The sequence below is a fragment of the Tamandua tetradactyla genome, chromosome 15 (genome assembly GCF_023851605.1).
Source record: "Tamandua tetradactyla isolate mTamTet1 chromosome 15, mTamTet1.pri, whole genome shotgun sequence".
NCBI lineage: Eukaryota > Metazoa > Chordata > Mammalia > Pilosa > Myrmecophagidae > Tamandua > Tamandua tetradactyla.
Window position 1 is genome coordinate 46,601,649 of NC_135341.1, and position 16,991 is coordinate 46,618,639.

At 42.2% G+C, this 16,991-nt stretch overlaps 1 long non-coding RNA gene across 3 annotated transcripts; it reads left to right on the forward strand.

The window, feature by feature from the left end:
* Positions 1-1,373: 1,373 nt before the first annotated feature.
* Positions 1,374-16,783, forward strand: LOC143657967 (uncharacterized). 3 transcript variants are annotated; one of them, XR_013163038.1, is made up of 5 exons: positions 1,374-1,993; positions 4,326-4,794; positions 11,169-11,363; positions 14,061-14,139; positions 14,787-16,783. It is a non-coding gene; the product is annotated as an uncharacterized LOC143657967 (long non-coding RNA). The 3 variants fall into 3 exon arrangements; XR_013163039.1 differs by lacking the exon at positions 14,787-16,783 and adding an exon at positions 14,317-14,729; XR_013163040.1 differs by lacking the exon at positions 4,326-4,794.
* Positions 16,784-16,991: the final 208 nt, after the last annotated feature.

Genomic DNA, 16,991 nt, shown 5'->3' on the forward strand with positions numbered 1-16,991 from the left:
GCTGTCTGTGCAGATCCAGGACCCATAAGTCATGCTCTGCTGCCTCCACCCTGCTTACCGCTCACTGCCCTCATCTCCATTCTCACCTCCTCCTCCAGGGTCTGCCTGGGTCCCGGGGAACCTCTTGTCACCAGCATGGGTACAGGTAATCTCCCAGCTCCACCGAGGACCTCAGGTCTCAGGGGGCCCCAATCATCCTGCTTAGACACAGGCTTGACTGAAGCCTTAAGACAGGTTAGCCCCAACCACCAGCAAAGCCCCTTGTTCAGCCCACAGGATAATACCCCTGCCTTAATTTTCCCATGTGAGACGAGATCACAGTATGGCCTTGATTTGTTCTGGGCTCTAACCTGACTCTACCTTTCCAGCCGTGGCCCTTGGGCGGTCCCCCCACCCCACCCTCGAGCCTCATGCCCCCTTGCAGGTTCTGTGCAGCAAAGGGGCTGATGGAAAGAGAGACCCGTGCCAAGGTCCCTGCTAGGGGCCCTGTAGGGTAGGAGGAAATCCTCAGAAGTCCAACTTCCTTTCAGTTGACTGTTTGCCCAGTCTGCCATAATGGCTTGGCCAGCACATTTGTGGTTGAAGTGTGCAGCTCTGGAGCTAGTCAGCCCTGCTGAATTCAGGTCCCAGCAGGTGGATCATGGCAAGGAACCCATCCTCCTGTCCCCCAGTTTCCTCCCCTGTACTGGGGACAATAACAGAACCATCTCCAGGTATGGCAAGGAGTCAGTGAGTTAAACACCTGAAGCACTTCAAACTTCACCTGGCAAAATAATCACCATTTCAGAATAGGCTGGAGTGTGGGCCTGTGCAGGGTGCATGGAGGAGGGGGTGGAGACTGGAGCAGGCATGGAGGGGCGTCCAGGTGCCAGGAACAAGCTGTTTTCTGAGCTGGGTGCTGGTTCCATGGCTGGGCATGTTCAGTTTGTGAAAATTCACAGAGCTGTGCACTTCAGATATGTGCCTCTTCTCTAGGTCTCTGACAACTACAGAAAGGTGTTTTCTTTTCTGATACTGCCTAGGATTTGGTGCACTTACTTGGAGAACTTAAGACTTTCTAAGGCTGTGGAATTAGTCGGGTCCAAGTCAGAATTCCAAGGGGTAAAGGGCTATCCAGGTGATGTCTGGGTGATGGTAAAATAAGTAAGAAGATGCCATGACGAGAGTACAGGGCTGGGAAACAGGAAGGCTCAGAGAAGAAGTGGGGAGCTAGGGGCCCAGGAGGGGTTGGTGGGACCTGCTGGGCTGGATGGGTAGCAGAGCTGTTGGCTCCCCTCCACCATCCCCCCAGAAACCCTTTGTGACTGCTCCATAGCTCTGTGATGCGGGACTGGAATTCTCTAGAATAGAACATGTATCTCAGTGCCCACTGCCTCAGGCAGCAGCAGACTTGACATGATAAACAACCATCTCCTTTTTGTGAGGAAACATTGGTCCATTTGGCATGGATCTCATCACTTCCTTTCTGTGTGGGGTTGAGGTCCTCCCTCTGTCCCTCTTTAACCAAAATTAAGGAAAAGAGACATTGATCAGATGAGTCAAATCCTAGGCCTCATGAGAGAATGACTCTTGTTTCTTCTATTCTTCCTCCCACTTTTCTCAATTTCTTGCTCAGAGAAACATACCTGACACAGGAAATATCAGGATAGTATAGAATATCAAGCAGACACTGAGATTAGATTATTAAGAGATTCAGGATATCTGCAGAAGAGCAACGCTTGTGTATCTGCTGGCTTCTCATGTCAGGAATCTCTGAGACAAGCCTTTCCTGAGCTAGGACCTATCTGGAGCACCATGCTGGGATTCTGATCAGATGTTGAATCTTCACGCTGTCCTCCCAGAGCAGAATCCTGTCTGGTGAAGCGTAAAGAAGCTGGTCTGACTTTAGCTGAGGACTACCGAATGAAATATCAACTGAGGATCATGTACAGAAAATCCTTCTTTGAGTTTTTCAAAGAGGGAAAAATCAGAAATATTTTATTTACTTTAAAAGGTAATAACATGGGAAGAACATAGCTCTTGGTTCCCAGCTCCTCATTTTCATCTTTCAATATCATGGTAGGGGAGCAAAGGGGAACATTAAAAGGTAGGTTTGGAGAGCTTTCCCAAGAGGAGATGAGATGGCACAGAAACTGATTTCTCTTCAGAAGAGGTGCTTCATCGCTTTCCCTTCTCTCCTGTGTCCTATTATCATCTCCAACCCAGATAAGGGCCTATGGAGTATCTTTCCCTAGAGCCCAAGGTACAGTCTCTTATTCTGATTGAAATTCAACACACAAGAGACCTTTACAGAAGCAACTGGGAAGTTTGTGTACTTTACCCTCTGTTGTCCGAAGAACTCAGGAGGGCTTTGATCCTCCAGTTTACAACCATCCCCAATCCAGCTTGGGCTCACAAACATATGTCAGTATCCACATTTCCTGGAGAAGTTCCCATCAGCAATGAGATCCTAAGGTAACTGGAGAACCTGTGGGTCTCCAGCTCTGATGAGTCTTGGCCTGCAGGATACCAAAGTCTCTGGCACTAATGCAGCCCTGCAAAATAACTCACTTATCTCAGTCAAAGGGCAAGTATGGATTTCCAGTGCTCTCTGAATATAAAGGCCAAAGCAACAAGAATCAAAGGAAAATGGAATGAACAGTCAGAAAGCTTCGATGTGGAGGGTCCCCTAAGACAGCACCTTGGGTAGGGCCTTGGGTATAGCTTGGGGAAAGGCCTAAATGATGATCCATCAAGGAGCCCCAAAAGCTACCCAATTAAGGCTATGGGGGCTGACTGAGGAGGCTGGAAGTGACTTGTCCAATTACTCTGGAAATGATATGTAATGGTCCGAGCTAGACCAGAGGCAACTGGAAAACACCCTCAGAAACACCTCAGTCAGTGAAATTGAAAACTCCCACAAAATTAAATGGGGGTCAGAGTAGTCTAAAGGGCTCCAATGACTGAGGAATGCCCTTAAAAAGCAGATTTCCAGTGGGTTATAGCTCAAATTGGTGGGAGAATCACAGAGCCAGACTCAGGACTGTACCATTACATGTCCCTTGCCTCAGATAACCTGGCTCCTTTAAGACCCACAGGTTAATACCCAAAGCTTCTTAGTGGAAACATGACAGATCTTCAGGTGCTGGGTGTTCATATGGGGGCTGGAGAAAACAGGCTGTGGCAGCAGGCACCCTGGATCCCTAAGCTACAGGTTCCCACTGAATGGCCAGGACAATAATTTAGCCTCAACTAGAAGAGGGACCCTACAAAGCCCAAATCAGGAGAGCAGCCATTAAAGGATGCAAGATCAGAGACCTCCTGTGCCAGTGGCATGAGTCACGGTGCCCTGGTCAGGAAATTAGCAGAGACCCTTGGGAGCAAGATGCCCCACTTCCTGCCACAGAAGGGACAGACTCCTACAAGATATAAATTCAGAAAGAGAATGAGACTGCTATTTCAACGACTTCACCACAGGATAAAAGACAGGAAGCAGCCAAGTCCATATGTGTCCTCTACATAGAATCCAAGCCCATTTGAAAGCTGTCTTCATGGATGGTGAGGTGCACATGGCAACCACTGGTTCCAGCCTAGAGAATAAATGTAGCTATCTAACCAGCTGTGAGATTAGAGCTGTCCTGGCAGGAACAGGACAGACAGATCTCCCCAGGGCATTGCAAGACTCAGCCTATGTCCAAATCACCCCCCTTCCATGGTCCCAGGGATTTTGTGTCCCCAGCCAGGCCCTACCAGCATGCACCAAAATTCCAGGACCTCTGCTCCCCTCACCACTGTCCCACGCTCTGTTTTGGGAGACGCGTCTCCTAGCCAGGCAGAAAAATATTTCTCCTCCCCACCTGGGAGGAAAATTTCTCTCATGATGAGTTTCATTCTAGTTAGAGACACCAGTATTCTTCATGTCAGCATATTCCCTCAAGAGGACACTCTGTTTCTCATAAACAAGGAATATTTTTTCAAATATATTTATTTCTTCAAATAGGAGAAGGGTATCTTCTGTCTGTGCTGTGTTTGGGGCACCCCACAAGCTTGGGCTTAGAGAAATTAAGGACTTAGCTCCAACCCTGATTGAGGGGCAGTTCTGGCTTCTAGAAGCTAACCTGACCATGGTTTTGCATCCCACTGCCATTCTAGGTTTCTTCATTTTTACCTGCAAGGTTGTGCTATTTTAAAAATACATCATTTTTCATAAAATTCATTGAAAATAAAATATGTTATAAAATCATTCAACGGCTTTTCAAGGTTAGGAAATCCAATAACGACCAGCTCCCAGGACCTAACTCAAGTTGTTTTTCCCATAATCCCTCACTATTTTCACCTTTATTCAGTTGTAGGGGAAAGGTGGTGTTCTGCAGCCCTCACCGAGCTGGAAAGGAGCTTCGCATATCACAGAAGTGGGGAGGGACCTGTCTTCTCTACTGAATCCCATGGAGATAGTAACCCTGACTATTGCTGATTGAACATATATCACCTGTGGCTACCTGGCCTTGGTCAAGTAACTAACCCAAGTCTAAATTGCATATATTACATAGGTTTATGAGGATATATTACTACCTACTTAATAGGAGTGAGAAGTCGTGCTGTAGTTACCTGAGAACCCCAGGCCCTGAACATATCTGTATTTGGTCAGGAGAAAGTGAGAATCCAAGCCACCAAATGACACTAAAAGGTGGAGTCAATAATTCCACCTCTCCCTACAGAACCCCTATCTAGAAGAGGGACAATGCCCTCAGTGCTATCAGGAGCTGCTGTCAGAGGAACTGGCCAGGGCTGTGAAGCCTGTTTCCCAGCAGTGAGGTGAGTAGAAGTAGTTTAAAGGAAACCCAGGGAAAGATTTATCAGGGTGTGGGGTCAGTGGCCAGAGACAAGGACTAGGGACTAGCAGAACGACGTGCCCTGCCCTACAGACTCCAGGGTTGCTCCTCTGAGGCAGGATGGGCCCCCAGCGGGATGGGGCCGCAGATCCTCCAAAACTCAGGTGTTGATGCAGTTATGCATGCTAGCATTTACATTAGGTAGGAGCACTAGCTATGCTTGTTCCCACAAGAGGTGGAAGGAGATACTTTTTTAAACTTTTTTTTATTATAAATATATAACAAATGTGAAGGATATAGAAAAGTAGAAGGAAGTATCCAGAGGTGTAGCTAACTTTACATTGCAACCATCATGATGAATATGTCTATAGGGGATGTATGGATGAAGAGCATTTTTTATATTTTTATAACTGTATATAATGTATTGATATTGATGCATTTCAATATTTCAGTGTGTTAAAAATTCAGTCAATCCCAGAATTTCTATTTCTATTGCTATTTAGGTTTGTCTTGTGTGTTTTAAAATAATAGTATTATACCAAAAGCACCATGGTACAGCTTGAGGTTTTTATAAAACATGCATATGTCCTTTAGTTCATATAGATTGACATAGTTTTTATATAATGAATATGCCATAGGCTTAAACTATTTGACAACTCCCCTGGTGTCATTATTTAATTTCAAACTGTGCAACAATATCACGCATTGTCTTTGTACCCAGGTGGGAGTCCTTCTCTAAGCAAGGTACCTCGAAGTAAATTTCTTGGAAAAATCACATGTATATTTTGAATATTAATATGTACTGGATAAATTTTTGGATAAATTGACATGTAAGAGAATGTATAAGTGTATGTATTTTTCCACATAATCACCAACACTGAATATTATTTATCTTGTTCATTTTTCCAACTTTAAGATGACAGAGGATAGATAGATGATGATGATGATAAATAGATCAGATAAGTAGTTATAGATAGGTAGATAGAGATAGAGACAGACAGATAGATAGATAGATAGATAGATAGATAGATAGATAGATAGATAGATATAGATAGATAATTAGAAAAAGAAAAATGTTTTTTTCCTACATTAATTATTGTATTAGTCATTGCCCATGAGGAAAACAGAAATCATACCATTTTTTAACAGATAATTTTGTATAGGTAATTAAGTAAACAAATGTTGGAGGAAAAGTCAGAGGAAAGATAAAGGTAGAAACTAAAGGAAGCATGGCCATCCCCAACGCTGGGGAAACAAGGAGGGAGGCTGGGCTTCTCAGAAGCCAGAAGCTTGGTGAGGAAGCCACATGGAGCCAGGGCTGAGACTGCAGAGGAGGGTTCATTGTCTTAGTGGCGTGGACATCTCAAGAGCTTGGTGAAGAGTTCTCCCAGAGCTGGGACTCCAAACTCAGTGAAGAAACCCCTACCCAGGTATAGCAGATCCCACTGAGGAGTGCAACGATGGCTCAGGGCTTGTGAAAGGAATCAGGCAAAAGGAACCAGCTGCTGCTATTCCTGTGGTGGTTCTGGGAGAAATAGATGAGGAGGAAAACCATTCCCCTTTCCTCCTCCTTCCAGTCCTTCTGTTAAACTTAAAAGGGAGGCAACCGGCAAAGGAGAAATGCAGTTTATAGTACCTGAGCCCCAGCATCACAAGAAGAGTACAAAAGAGTGGATTTGGAGCTCAGATCAGACAATACCTTAAGCCATAGCACATTAGTGAAATTGAGATCTTTTCCAATTTTCATTTAGCCATTCATGTTTCTTCTGTAAATTTTCTGTTAATATCCATCCTCCATTTTTCTTAAGTATAGCAAAACACTGATTTCCATGAATCCTCTATACATTGTGATAATCCTTTTTCTATATATTAATGCATACATACACAGATGGCATACATAGGAATTATACCGGACATTATGATACATTATATATATATACATATATATGAAAGATATGCACAAATATATAGGAATATGTATAAGGATAAGTGCTAAAAAGGAGAATGTAAGTAAGAGAAGCATCAGGTATGCTAATGTGTTTTTGAATAAATGAATTAATATTCAATTATCCCTTTGCTTGTTCCAGGCAAAATGCAGGCCTTCCCTGCAGGCTTTCATAGAAACCACAAGGTATCAGCCCTATTTTCCAGCTCTCATGACCTCTGTGTGATGGGACCTGTCTACCCAAATGTCCTCGCTTCATGTTTACCTTTCCTCTTAAATTGGGCTGCACACTCTCAGCATGACCACTAAGTTTAGTCTTGATCCAACTCTTCCCCACTTCTTCTCTTCCTCTTTTATGTTCCCCCCACCTCTCTCTCGTACACAGAAACATGTCTCATCAACCAGAAACAGCCTTTCCAATTCTTTAAAGAGTTAAAATTTCTTTTCTGTTTGATTCCACAATCTCAAGATTTCTTATAGTTTCTATAGCATATTAGTTCTCAAATTTGGCTTCATAATTGAATAATCTGATAGTTTTTCAAAAGTATTGATGTTTGGGTCCCACGTCATACTAATTATATGAGAAACACCAGAGTGGGCTGGCACACTGGTATTTTTTAAAACCTTGTAGGTAATACAAGTCAATAAGAAGTGTGAAGGAATTCAAAGATGCCACTCCTGTTTTTATCAGAAGAGGTTTTCAGAGGGCCCCACACTTCTGTGCATCTCCTTAAGCAGAACAATAGCCTTCACTCTATCATTTCCTTCTGGTTTTGTTCACCACTTTTGTTGCCACACACAGGAGGCAATAGACAGAGTGCCAACCCATGTACCATCCAATCCTGGCCCCTTGATCAATATTATGCAAATGAAAATTAAGCTCACCAATTAATAAAGGCCTAAGTAAATGACAAAATATACCAGATTCATGAATAGGAAAACTCAGTATTATTAAGATGTCAGTTTTTCCTAAAGCGATCTGTAGATTCAATGCAATCTCAACAAAATTCCAACAGATTTTTCTCAAAATTATATTAGTTCCTCAAAATTGCTGTAACAAATTACCATAATTTGTGTGGCTTAAAAAGCAGCACAATTCTGGAGGCCAGAAGTCCTAAATCAGTATCACAAGGACCAAAATCAAGGTGTTAACCGGGCCATGGTCCATCTGGAGGCTTTAGGGGAGAATCCTTTCCAACTCGCTTCTTCCAACTTCCGGTTGCAGCCAGCATTCCTTAGCTTGTGACCACATCACTCCAATCCTCAAGGGCAGCTACCATTTTCAAATTCTCTCTGCCCTTTTTCAATTCACCTCTTGAGTGTAGTCAAATCTCCCTCTGCTTCCTGTATGCGGATACATGTGATTGCATTTGCGCTCATCCAAATATGTCACGATCCAGGATAATCTTCTTAACTTGGTCATGAGATCCTTAACTTAATCCATCCCCAAATATCCCATTCTTTTTCCATTTAAGGTAACAGTCATAGGTTCCAAGGATTAGGGTGTGGGTATCTTTTTAGAGGACCATTTTTCAGACTTCCACAGAAATTGACAAGCTGATTCTAAACATATATGGAAGTGCAAAGGACTAAACAAAGTCAAAGCAATTTGAAAAAAGATGGTAAATGGAGGGTGGGATACTAACAGATATCAAGCATTATTATAAAGCTATGGCAAGGAATTAGAGTAAAGATAGACAAGTACGAGAAAACAGAGTCTAGAATCAAATGATCATTTGATTCATGCAATTCAGTGTAGAAAGAATTCTTTCCAATAATCCCTGACTCACTATACTAAAAATTAATTCAAGATGAATCACAGACTTAAATATGGAAATTAAAATAATAAAGATTCTAGAAGAAAACATAGGAGTTTATCTTTTTGATATGACAATTCTGACCTTGGGTAAGCAAAGATTTTTTTAAATGGGACACATGAAAGTATTCAAGCTAGAAGAACTAGATGCTAGAAAAAAAAACAGATAAAAACAAAGAACTTATAATAAATTAAGATAGGTAAAGAAATTAATGGACCAGAAAAACACACCAAAAAAAAACAGTAGCAGGACTAACAAAAGGTAGCAATACAGTTAATGAAGACCTTTCACAAACAGATGAAAGGTTGCAGTGTGGCTGGAGGAAATGGAGATGTCCTAGGCCCTCTTGACAGTGTCTATTCCTCACCCTGGCCCCACCACCACCCCGTACCCAGCCCACCCCCTACCTCTTGGTAACAAGACTCCAGGGGATGGAATGAGGGTAGACAAAGAACATAGAAGACCGAAGTTACCTGCCAAGCCAGAGGATCTTTATGTTGTACAGATTTGTACAAATCTCACCCCTGGAGCTGTTTATAGAGGAGACTGTAAAAACAAAAATGCATGGGAAATTTAACCCTGCAAGGGATATGCTAAACCTACTTAAAATTAGGCCTGAGAGTCACCCCTAAGAGAACCTCTTCTGTTGCTCAGATGTGGCCTCTCTCTCTCAGTCAACATGACAGGCAAACTCACCGGCCTCCCCCTCTCTACGTGGGACATAATTTCTGTGGGTGTAAACCTACCTGGCAATGTGGGGCAGAAATTCAAGAATGAACTGGGACTCAGCATCAAGGAATTGAGAAAACCTTCTCCACCAAAAGAGGAAAGAGCAAAATGAGACAAAATACAGTGTCAATGGCTGAGAGATTCCAGAGTCGAGAGGTTTTATCCTGGAGGTTATTCTTACGCATTGTATAGATGTCACCTTTTTAGTTAAGTTATAATGGAGAGGCTGGAGGGAACTGCCTGAAAATGTAGAGCTGTGTTCCAAGTAGCCATGTTTCTTGAAGATGATTGTATAATGATATAGTTTTCGCAATGTGACTGTGAGTGTGAAAACCTTGTGTCTGATGCTCCTTTTGCCTACCTTATCAACAGATGAGTAAAACATACAGAATAAAAATGAATAAATAATAGGGGGAACAAATGTTAAAATAAATTTAGTAGATTGAAATGCTTGTGATCAATGAAAGGGAGGGATAAGGGGTATAGAATGTATGAATTTTTTTCCGTTGTCTTTTTATTTCTTTTTTGAATTGATGCAAATGTTCTAAGAAATGATCATGATGATGAATATACAACTATGTGATGTATTGTGAGTTATTGATTATATATCAAGAATGGAATGATCATATGATAGGAATGTTTGTGTTTATATGTTGTCGAGTTTAATAAATTAAACAAAAAACTATACTGTAAAGCAGTTCTAAAAAAAAAAATGCATGAGGAGAGTTTCTTCCCTGGGAAAATAAGGCTAGAGATGATGCTAAAGGAATAATTACATTTAAAATTGAGGAATTAAGAAACAGAAGTGGTAAGAATTTACCTTCTGGCTTACAAAATGATGGTAGAATTTCTTGCAACAAAACTGATCAAGGAAACTGGAAATATGGCCCAGCCTAAGAAAACTGGCAAGGGGTCCTCAGGACCCCCAGCAGAGTCCAGGACTGCTGTGCATGAGTAGCCCGTGTGCTCAATGCGTGGGTGAGCGTGAGTGGGAACATTCCAGATCCCCTCCAGTAAAATGGATTCTTCATAAGGCACTTACAGAAAATAACATTTCAGAGCTCTGTTTATGCAATTAGAGACAAGAAGAAGAAAATTCCTATTGTTTGCCAAGAATCCTTTTACTCCCTTGGAGGATTTTATCTGGGTCCTCCTAAAGAAGGAAGCAGGAGAGAAGAAAGCACTGAAAACGCAGCAACTCCTGACTCGGGTCAGAAAAGTCAAACTTCTGTCCACAAAAAGCTGAAGAATCCAAAAATTCCACCTTAGAGGATTTAAGTAGCAGAATAGCTGAAGGAAAAAGAAAAGGCGGAGGTGGGACTTAGCGGGGGAATGGCCTTGTAGAGAATCTGGAGAGAAAAATGGACCAGCCCCAAACCCAGCCAGGATAAAGCTAAGGAGAGAGGTGGTGAGGACAGTCATGATGAAATGCTGACTTCTCCAACAAATAAAACAATCCACAGGTTAAAAAAAGGGAACGCTACTTCTGAAACAACGAGATAGAGAAAAATCATAATAACCACTGGTAATATAATTCCCACGATGGTGTCCTATTACAGTATGCCAAAATATTTAGGCAATTTTGGTGAAGGGTGAAAAACTGCAATTTACCCCAAAGAACAAAAGTTGAGTCAAATTCTGAAGTAGTATGATAGGGATTATAAGTAAACTCCATAGTTTCTGCATGACTGCTCTAAAAAATAATAATTTTTAAAAATTCTAAAAGAGTCTTAGCCATCTTAATGTGATTTCTTTTGGAAATATTTTGTTGTTTGTGGTTTTGTTTTGGATAACAAAGCATTTAATAAGTCTTAAGACAAGCCCAATAAATGATTATGCAACAGAATGTTTTTATTTTTTCAACAGCAATAAAAAAGGACAAGGAACTCTGGGTGGGAAAGAAAGGGTCTGAAGGGAAAAGGTCCAGAATAGACCCCACTTGGACCCTGAGAATTTAGGAGCAGGACCTGTGCCTGAGCTCACGGGAAGGTGAAGAGCCTGTGGCAGCGGTGTTACAAGCAGGGTGGCCAAAGCTGGTGCAGAGAGGTGTAGGAAGAGAAGGTAAGATCTTCTACTTATGTTTATTTTTGTCAAAAAAAAGTTATAAATTAAGGTTTTTAAGCCATTTTATATACAGGTTGACCCTGTGGTCCTCCCTCTGTCACTATCTCTGATCCACACACCACATCAGCTCATGGCATTACTCCTCCACCATGCAGAGAGGCTGAGAGTAGAACCCCCTTCGTCATTTGCTTTCAGCATATCGCACTGCCCTGCAGTGTGCCCAGTCACATGGAAATACAGAGTATAATACCTAGTTTTAAATAAAATAGTCCTTAGAAAACAAGTGAAAAGATTCCTGCTGAGAAGCAGTGATTGATGATAATTCTCATTATGGAAGTTAGAAATTGAAGTGAAGATGAAAATGGTCTCCCTGATACTTCTCCTGCACTGTTCAATACAGGAGCCGCCAGCCAGATGTGGCTGTTAAGCACTTGAAATGTTCCTGATGTGATTGGGGAATTGAAGTACACATTTTTTAAAATTTAACTTAAATTTATACTTAAAAAGTGACACTGGATTTTGGTATTTGGAAGACCTGGTATGTGAATCTATTTTGTCAGTTATAAAGTTTATGAAATCTTAAGACACGTCAAGAATTTCCAGTGAACTTTTAGCATTGAAGTTGAGATGTGCTTTGAGTGTAAAATACACACTGAATTTCAGAACTTAATATGAAAAAATGCAAAGTACCTCATACTGATTATGTTGAAATGTAATATTTTTAACATATTAAGGTTAAGTAAAATACATTTATGAAATTAATTTCACTATTTTTTTACCCTTTTCAATGTGGCTACAAGAAAATTTGAAATTACGTATGTGGCTCACATATTTCTACTGAATCGCACTAGTGGAGTGAATGAGTTGTTTTCCCTAAACCAAATTACCCATCTCTGGTGTCCCTAGAGCTTCTTGGAAATGTTCAAATTTTCTTACCTCCTTTATTTCACAGCAAGTTCACTAGACAAAGAGAAAATATACTCAACATGGGTACAAAAACTGCTGGGCTCATTTTCTCTTAGCCAGATATAGGATTGACAACACCAGTTTTTTGGGCAAAGCCCTTCAAACCTCAAAAGGAAATGTAATACTCTCACCACCCTATCCTTTTCTACCCCATGGGACAAGAACGGAGCTAAAATGAGAAGTTGTATGTGCAAATGCTGTGACCTCTGAACAAGGAATGATGTAGAGCATTTTTACATGCTTTTCTAATCTTCACAACATTTCTGTGGTAGACAATATCCCCACTTCATAGATGAGGAAACTGTAGCTCAGAGAGGCTAAGTAGTTTGCCCAAGTCACACAAGTGATAGATCATTCCACTCTGAATTATCAGGGAATCATTAACACTGGTAGAATGCACAAGTGCCCTTACTCTCTGGCAACAAATTTCAAATGAGAAATCTCAGTCAGAGGTTTCTCTGCCTCCTCTAACTCAGAGGCTGCCCTGCCCAAGTCCTTGAAGGACTGAATCTCTCCGTAAGAGCAACGGATTCCAAGAAGGAATTCCAAGGAGGAATCCAGTGCTTGGGGACAACCTCAGTGTACAACCACCACCTTCAGAAGCAATATTGTCCTTCTTCATCACACGTGCCATTCCTGCTGCTGGGCTGGGAATGACTAGGAAGGGAAGAGACGGAGACTCAGGGCTGGAAGGAACAGGACAAGGTGGAGGGCTGTGAGCAGCAGGCATGAGGGCAGTTTCACTGCCAAAGGTTCAAGCTGCTCCAGAGAGGCAATCGTAGCTTTGGACAAATGAGCGGTTGTTGGCTGTGCTGATGCGATCTGTGTGCATACCTGAGTGTGCAGAGCCAGTTCAAATATGAGGTCTTGTTTCCCAAGAGCCAGCTCTCCTACCAGAAAGATTTGGAAAGATCTGAGAAGGCATGGATACATTCATGACATTTTCCCAGCGCTTCCCCCAGCCTTCTTGGAATCTGTTACTCTTACAGAGAGATTCAGTCCTCCAAGGACTTGGGCAGGGCAGCCTCTGAGTTAGAGGAGGCAGAGAAACCTCTGACTGAGATTTCTCACTTGAAATTTGTTGCCAGAGAGTAAGGGCACTTGTGCATTCTACCAGTGTTAATGATTCCCTGATAATTCAGAGTGGAATGATCTATCACTTGTGTGACTTGGGCAAACTACTTAGCCTCTCTGAGCTACAGTTTCCTCATCTATGAAGTGGGGATATTGTCTACCACAGAAATGTTGTGAAGATTAGAAAAGCATGTAAAAATGCTCTACATCATTCCTTGTTCAGAGGTCACAGCATTTGCACATACAACTTCTCATTTTAGCTCCGTTCTTGTCCCATGGGGTAGAAAAGGATAGGGTGGTGAGAGTATTACATTTCCTTTTGAGGTTTGAAGGGCTTTGCCCAAAAAACTGGTGTTGTCAATCCTATATCTGGCTAAGAGAAAATGAGCCCAGCAGTTTTTGTACCCATGTTGAGTATATTTTCTCTTTGTCTAGTGAACTTGCTGTGAAATAAAGGAGGTAAGAAAATTTGAACATTTCCAAGAAGCTCTAGGGACACCAGAGATGGGTAATTTGGTTTAGGGAAAACAACTCATTCACTCCACTAGTGCGATTCAGTAGAAATATGTGAGCCACATACGTAATTTCAAATTTTCTTGTAGCCACATTGAAAAGGGTAAAAAAACTTCATGAATGTATCCATTGCCTTCGCAGATCTTTCCAAATCTTTCTGGTAGGAGAGCTGGTTCTTGGGAAACAAGACCTCATATTTGAACTGGCTCTGCACACTCAGGTATGCACACAGATCACATCAGCACAGCCAACAACCGCTCATTTGTCCAAAGCTACGATTGCCTCTCTGGAGCAGCTTGAACCTTTGGCAGTGAAACTGCCCTCATGCCTGCTGCTCACAGCCCTCCACCTTGTCCTGTTTCTTCCAGCCCTGAGTCTCCGTCTCTTCCCTTCCTAGTCATTCCCAGCCCAGCAGCAGGAATGGCACGTGTGATGAAGAAGGACAATATTTGCTTCTGAAGGTGGTGGTTGTACACTGAGGTTGTCCCCAAGCACTGGATTCCAAGTCCGAGCCTCCCTCCTGAAGGGTGGTAGTTTGACTTGGAATAAGATGTGCCTGCACTTGCCAAGTTCAACACAAAGTGGAGAAAAACACAGCTCTATCCCCAGAGGCCCCGTCTAAGGCAAGGCACAGTCCGGGCAGTTCATCTGGGGAACAAGGCGAGCCTGGGCCAGGCTGAAGGGCAGCCAGATGGAGATGGGAAGAGGGTAGGTGGACAGCGTCAGGGGCTGAGTGCTCAGGCTCTGGGAGAGGTGATCGTGAGTCAAGTTTCCACTGCCCCCCTCCTTTTTCCAAGTAGATACTTTCTCTTTGACCTTAAAATAACCCCATCAGATCTGACTGATGTTTTTTGTTGCTTTATCCAGCCCTCCTCAGGGAAGATTTACAGAAGAAAAGCAGTGTTTCCAGGAGTTGGCGGGGCCTCAGAGCTCTGAGCTCTCCCAAACCCAATCCCTTCCTTGCCAAGCACAGGGCAGGTCCCCTATGCTACAGTTCAGCCAAGAACCTTCCCATCTCTCTCACCATCTCACCCAGGAGGAGAAAACAATGATTTAAAAGAAATTCAGCCCAAACCAGTGATGTCCCTGGAATACAGAAGAAAGTCTTGCTAGGATGCCCGACAGCCCTGGATTGTGTGACCTGGGGAGGGGGACGAGGACAACAGATCAGACCATGGATATTTCTGGATCATTCCTAGCCTCCTAGTACAATCAATGGCTTTGGCTTCCTTGAAGAGCTATTTAACACCTTCACATTCACTGATTTGAGTTTCAGTAGCTACTTTCTAGTACCAATGAATAGAGACCTCAGGAAATCTCCCACTTTAATAGCAAGCACCTTGATGACCAAATATGGGGCCATTTCTGGATCTCTCTGAGGCTGATTTTTATAGCTACAGCTGATCTTCATTAGTTATTAGAAAATCACTAGTCATATCAGTCCTGACACTTCCGGTAGCAATTTAACAGTTGATTTTAAAACTTCCCAATTTTAGCCACTTAGCACCACAAAAGGCTGGAAGAATACCCTCCAAATAATCCTGGGAAGAGAAGGCAGGCATACATATAATGGGTGACTTTGCTGAGCTTAACAAAGATGACAGAAAAAGAGTAAATTCAAGTGAAGATGAAAACCACCATTTAAATAAACTTTCAATTGAAAAAAATGACAAAATAGGCTAGTTGTACAGAGGAGCCCATTGCACAAGATTCAATAGCTCCCTCCCTCTTTTAGGTAATTTTAAATACTGTAACATTATATATTTGCACTTGGTTTCTGTATTATATAATTCCCATTGTGGGGACAAGGAGACTCTAATCTGAACATATTACAAGGTAAGAACACAAGACCCTGTGTACCACAACTGTAGTGGTTAAGTTCAGTTGTTAACTTGGCCAGCTGATGGTACCCAATTGTTCTGTTGCTGTGGACTTAAATCATCAGCATGCAAAATTAATCTATGGTTTATTACATCTGCTGTCAACTAAGGTAAGTGCCTTCTACAATGAGTGATGTTTAATTTGATTAGCTGGAGGCTTAAAAGGAGAGCTCAGTAGAACTCAGCACAGCCCACCACAACGCAGCTCAGACTACAAGTTTGAGATTTTAGTTTACATTTTAAATCTGCTATTTGTACAATGATGCTCTGTATCTAGTTTTCAGAGATCTCAAGTCTGTGACCACAGGGAATAATATTTTCATTCAGGACACACATAGAAACTTTTACATCATTCATTAGCACCTAAATTGCAAATTTTGAAGCCTTCAGCTCATCCCTTTCCTTCATCACTGTATCCAGCATATCTAACAACAACCAACCCACATCATTATACTTCTTAATTCCACAAAACTCTGTAAAGGTGTCCAAAACATGATGACCCAGAGCCTTGCATCATGCAAGTATACATTTAACAGAATCTACTGGTGATATTTTGCGTACCTCTTTGCCAACTCACCCCATGGACTCAGTGCCATCTTGATTATTGGAAACAGAGTCATTAGTGCCTCTGAGTCTAGTCAGAGTAGGAAACCAATTGTGAAAACCTACTTTTAAGTTTGTTTCTCAAGAACTACTCCTGGTACTAAGCTGTGTTAGTCGGGGTTCTCTAGAGAAACAGAATCAACAGGAGAGATCTGTAAATATGCAATTTCTAAAGATGTCTCACACAACTGTGGGAGTGGAAGAGTCCAAAATCCATAGGGCAGGCTGTGAAGCTTGTGGTTCTGATAAAGGGTCTGGATGAACTCTATAGGAGAGGCTCACTGGCTGAAGAAGCAGTGAAAGAGTCTCTTCTCCCTTAAAAGCCTCAACGGATTGGATTATCTCAATGTGGGAGGCATGCCTTAGTTGATCACAGATGTAATCAGCCGCAGATGCAATCAACTGACTGATGATTTAATATAGCACCCTTTCAGTTTACCAACCAGCCCTGAAATATCCTCACAGCAATGGTCAGGCCAGTGCTTGCCTGGCCAGACAATTGGGCAAAATCATTTGGCCAAACTGACACCAAAACCTGACCATCATACCTACTTAAAAATGCCTGAGTGTCACCCCCAGAGAACTTCTT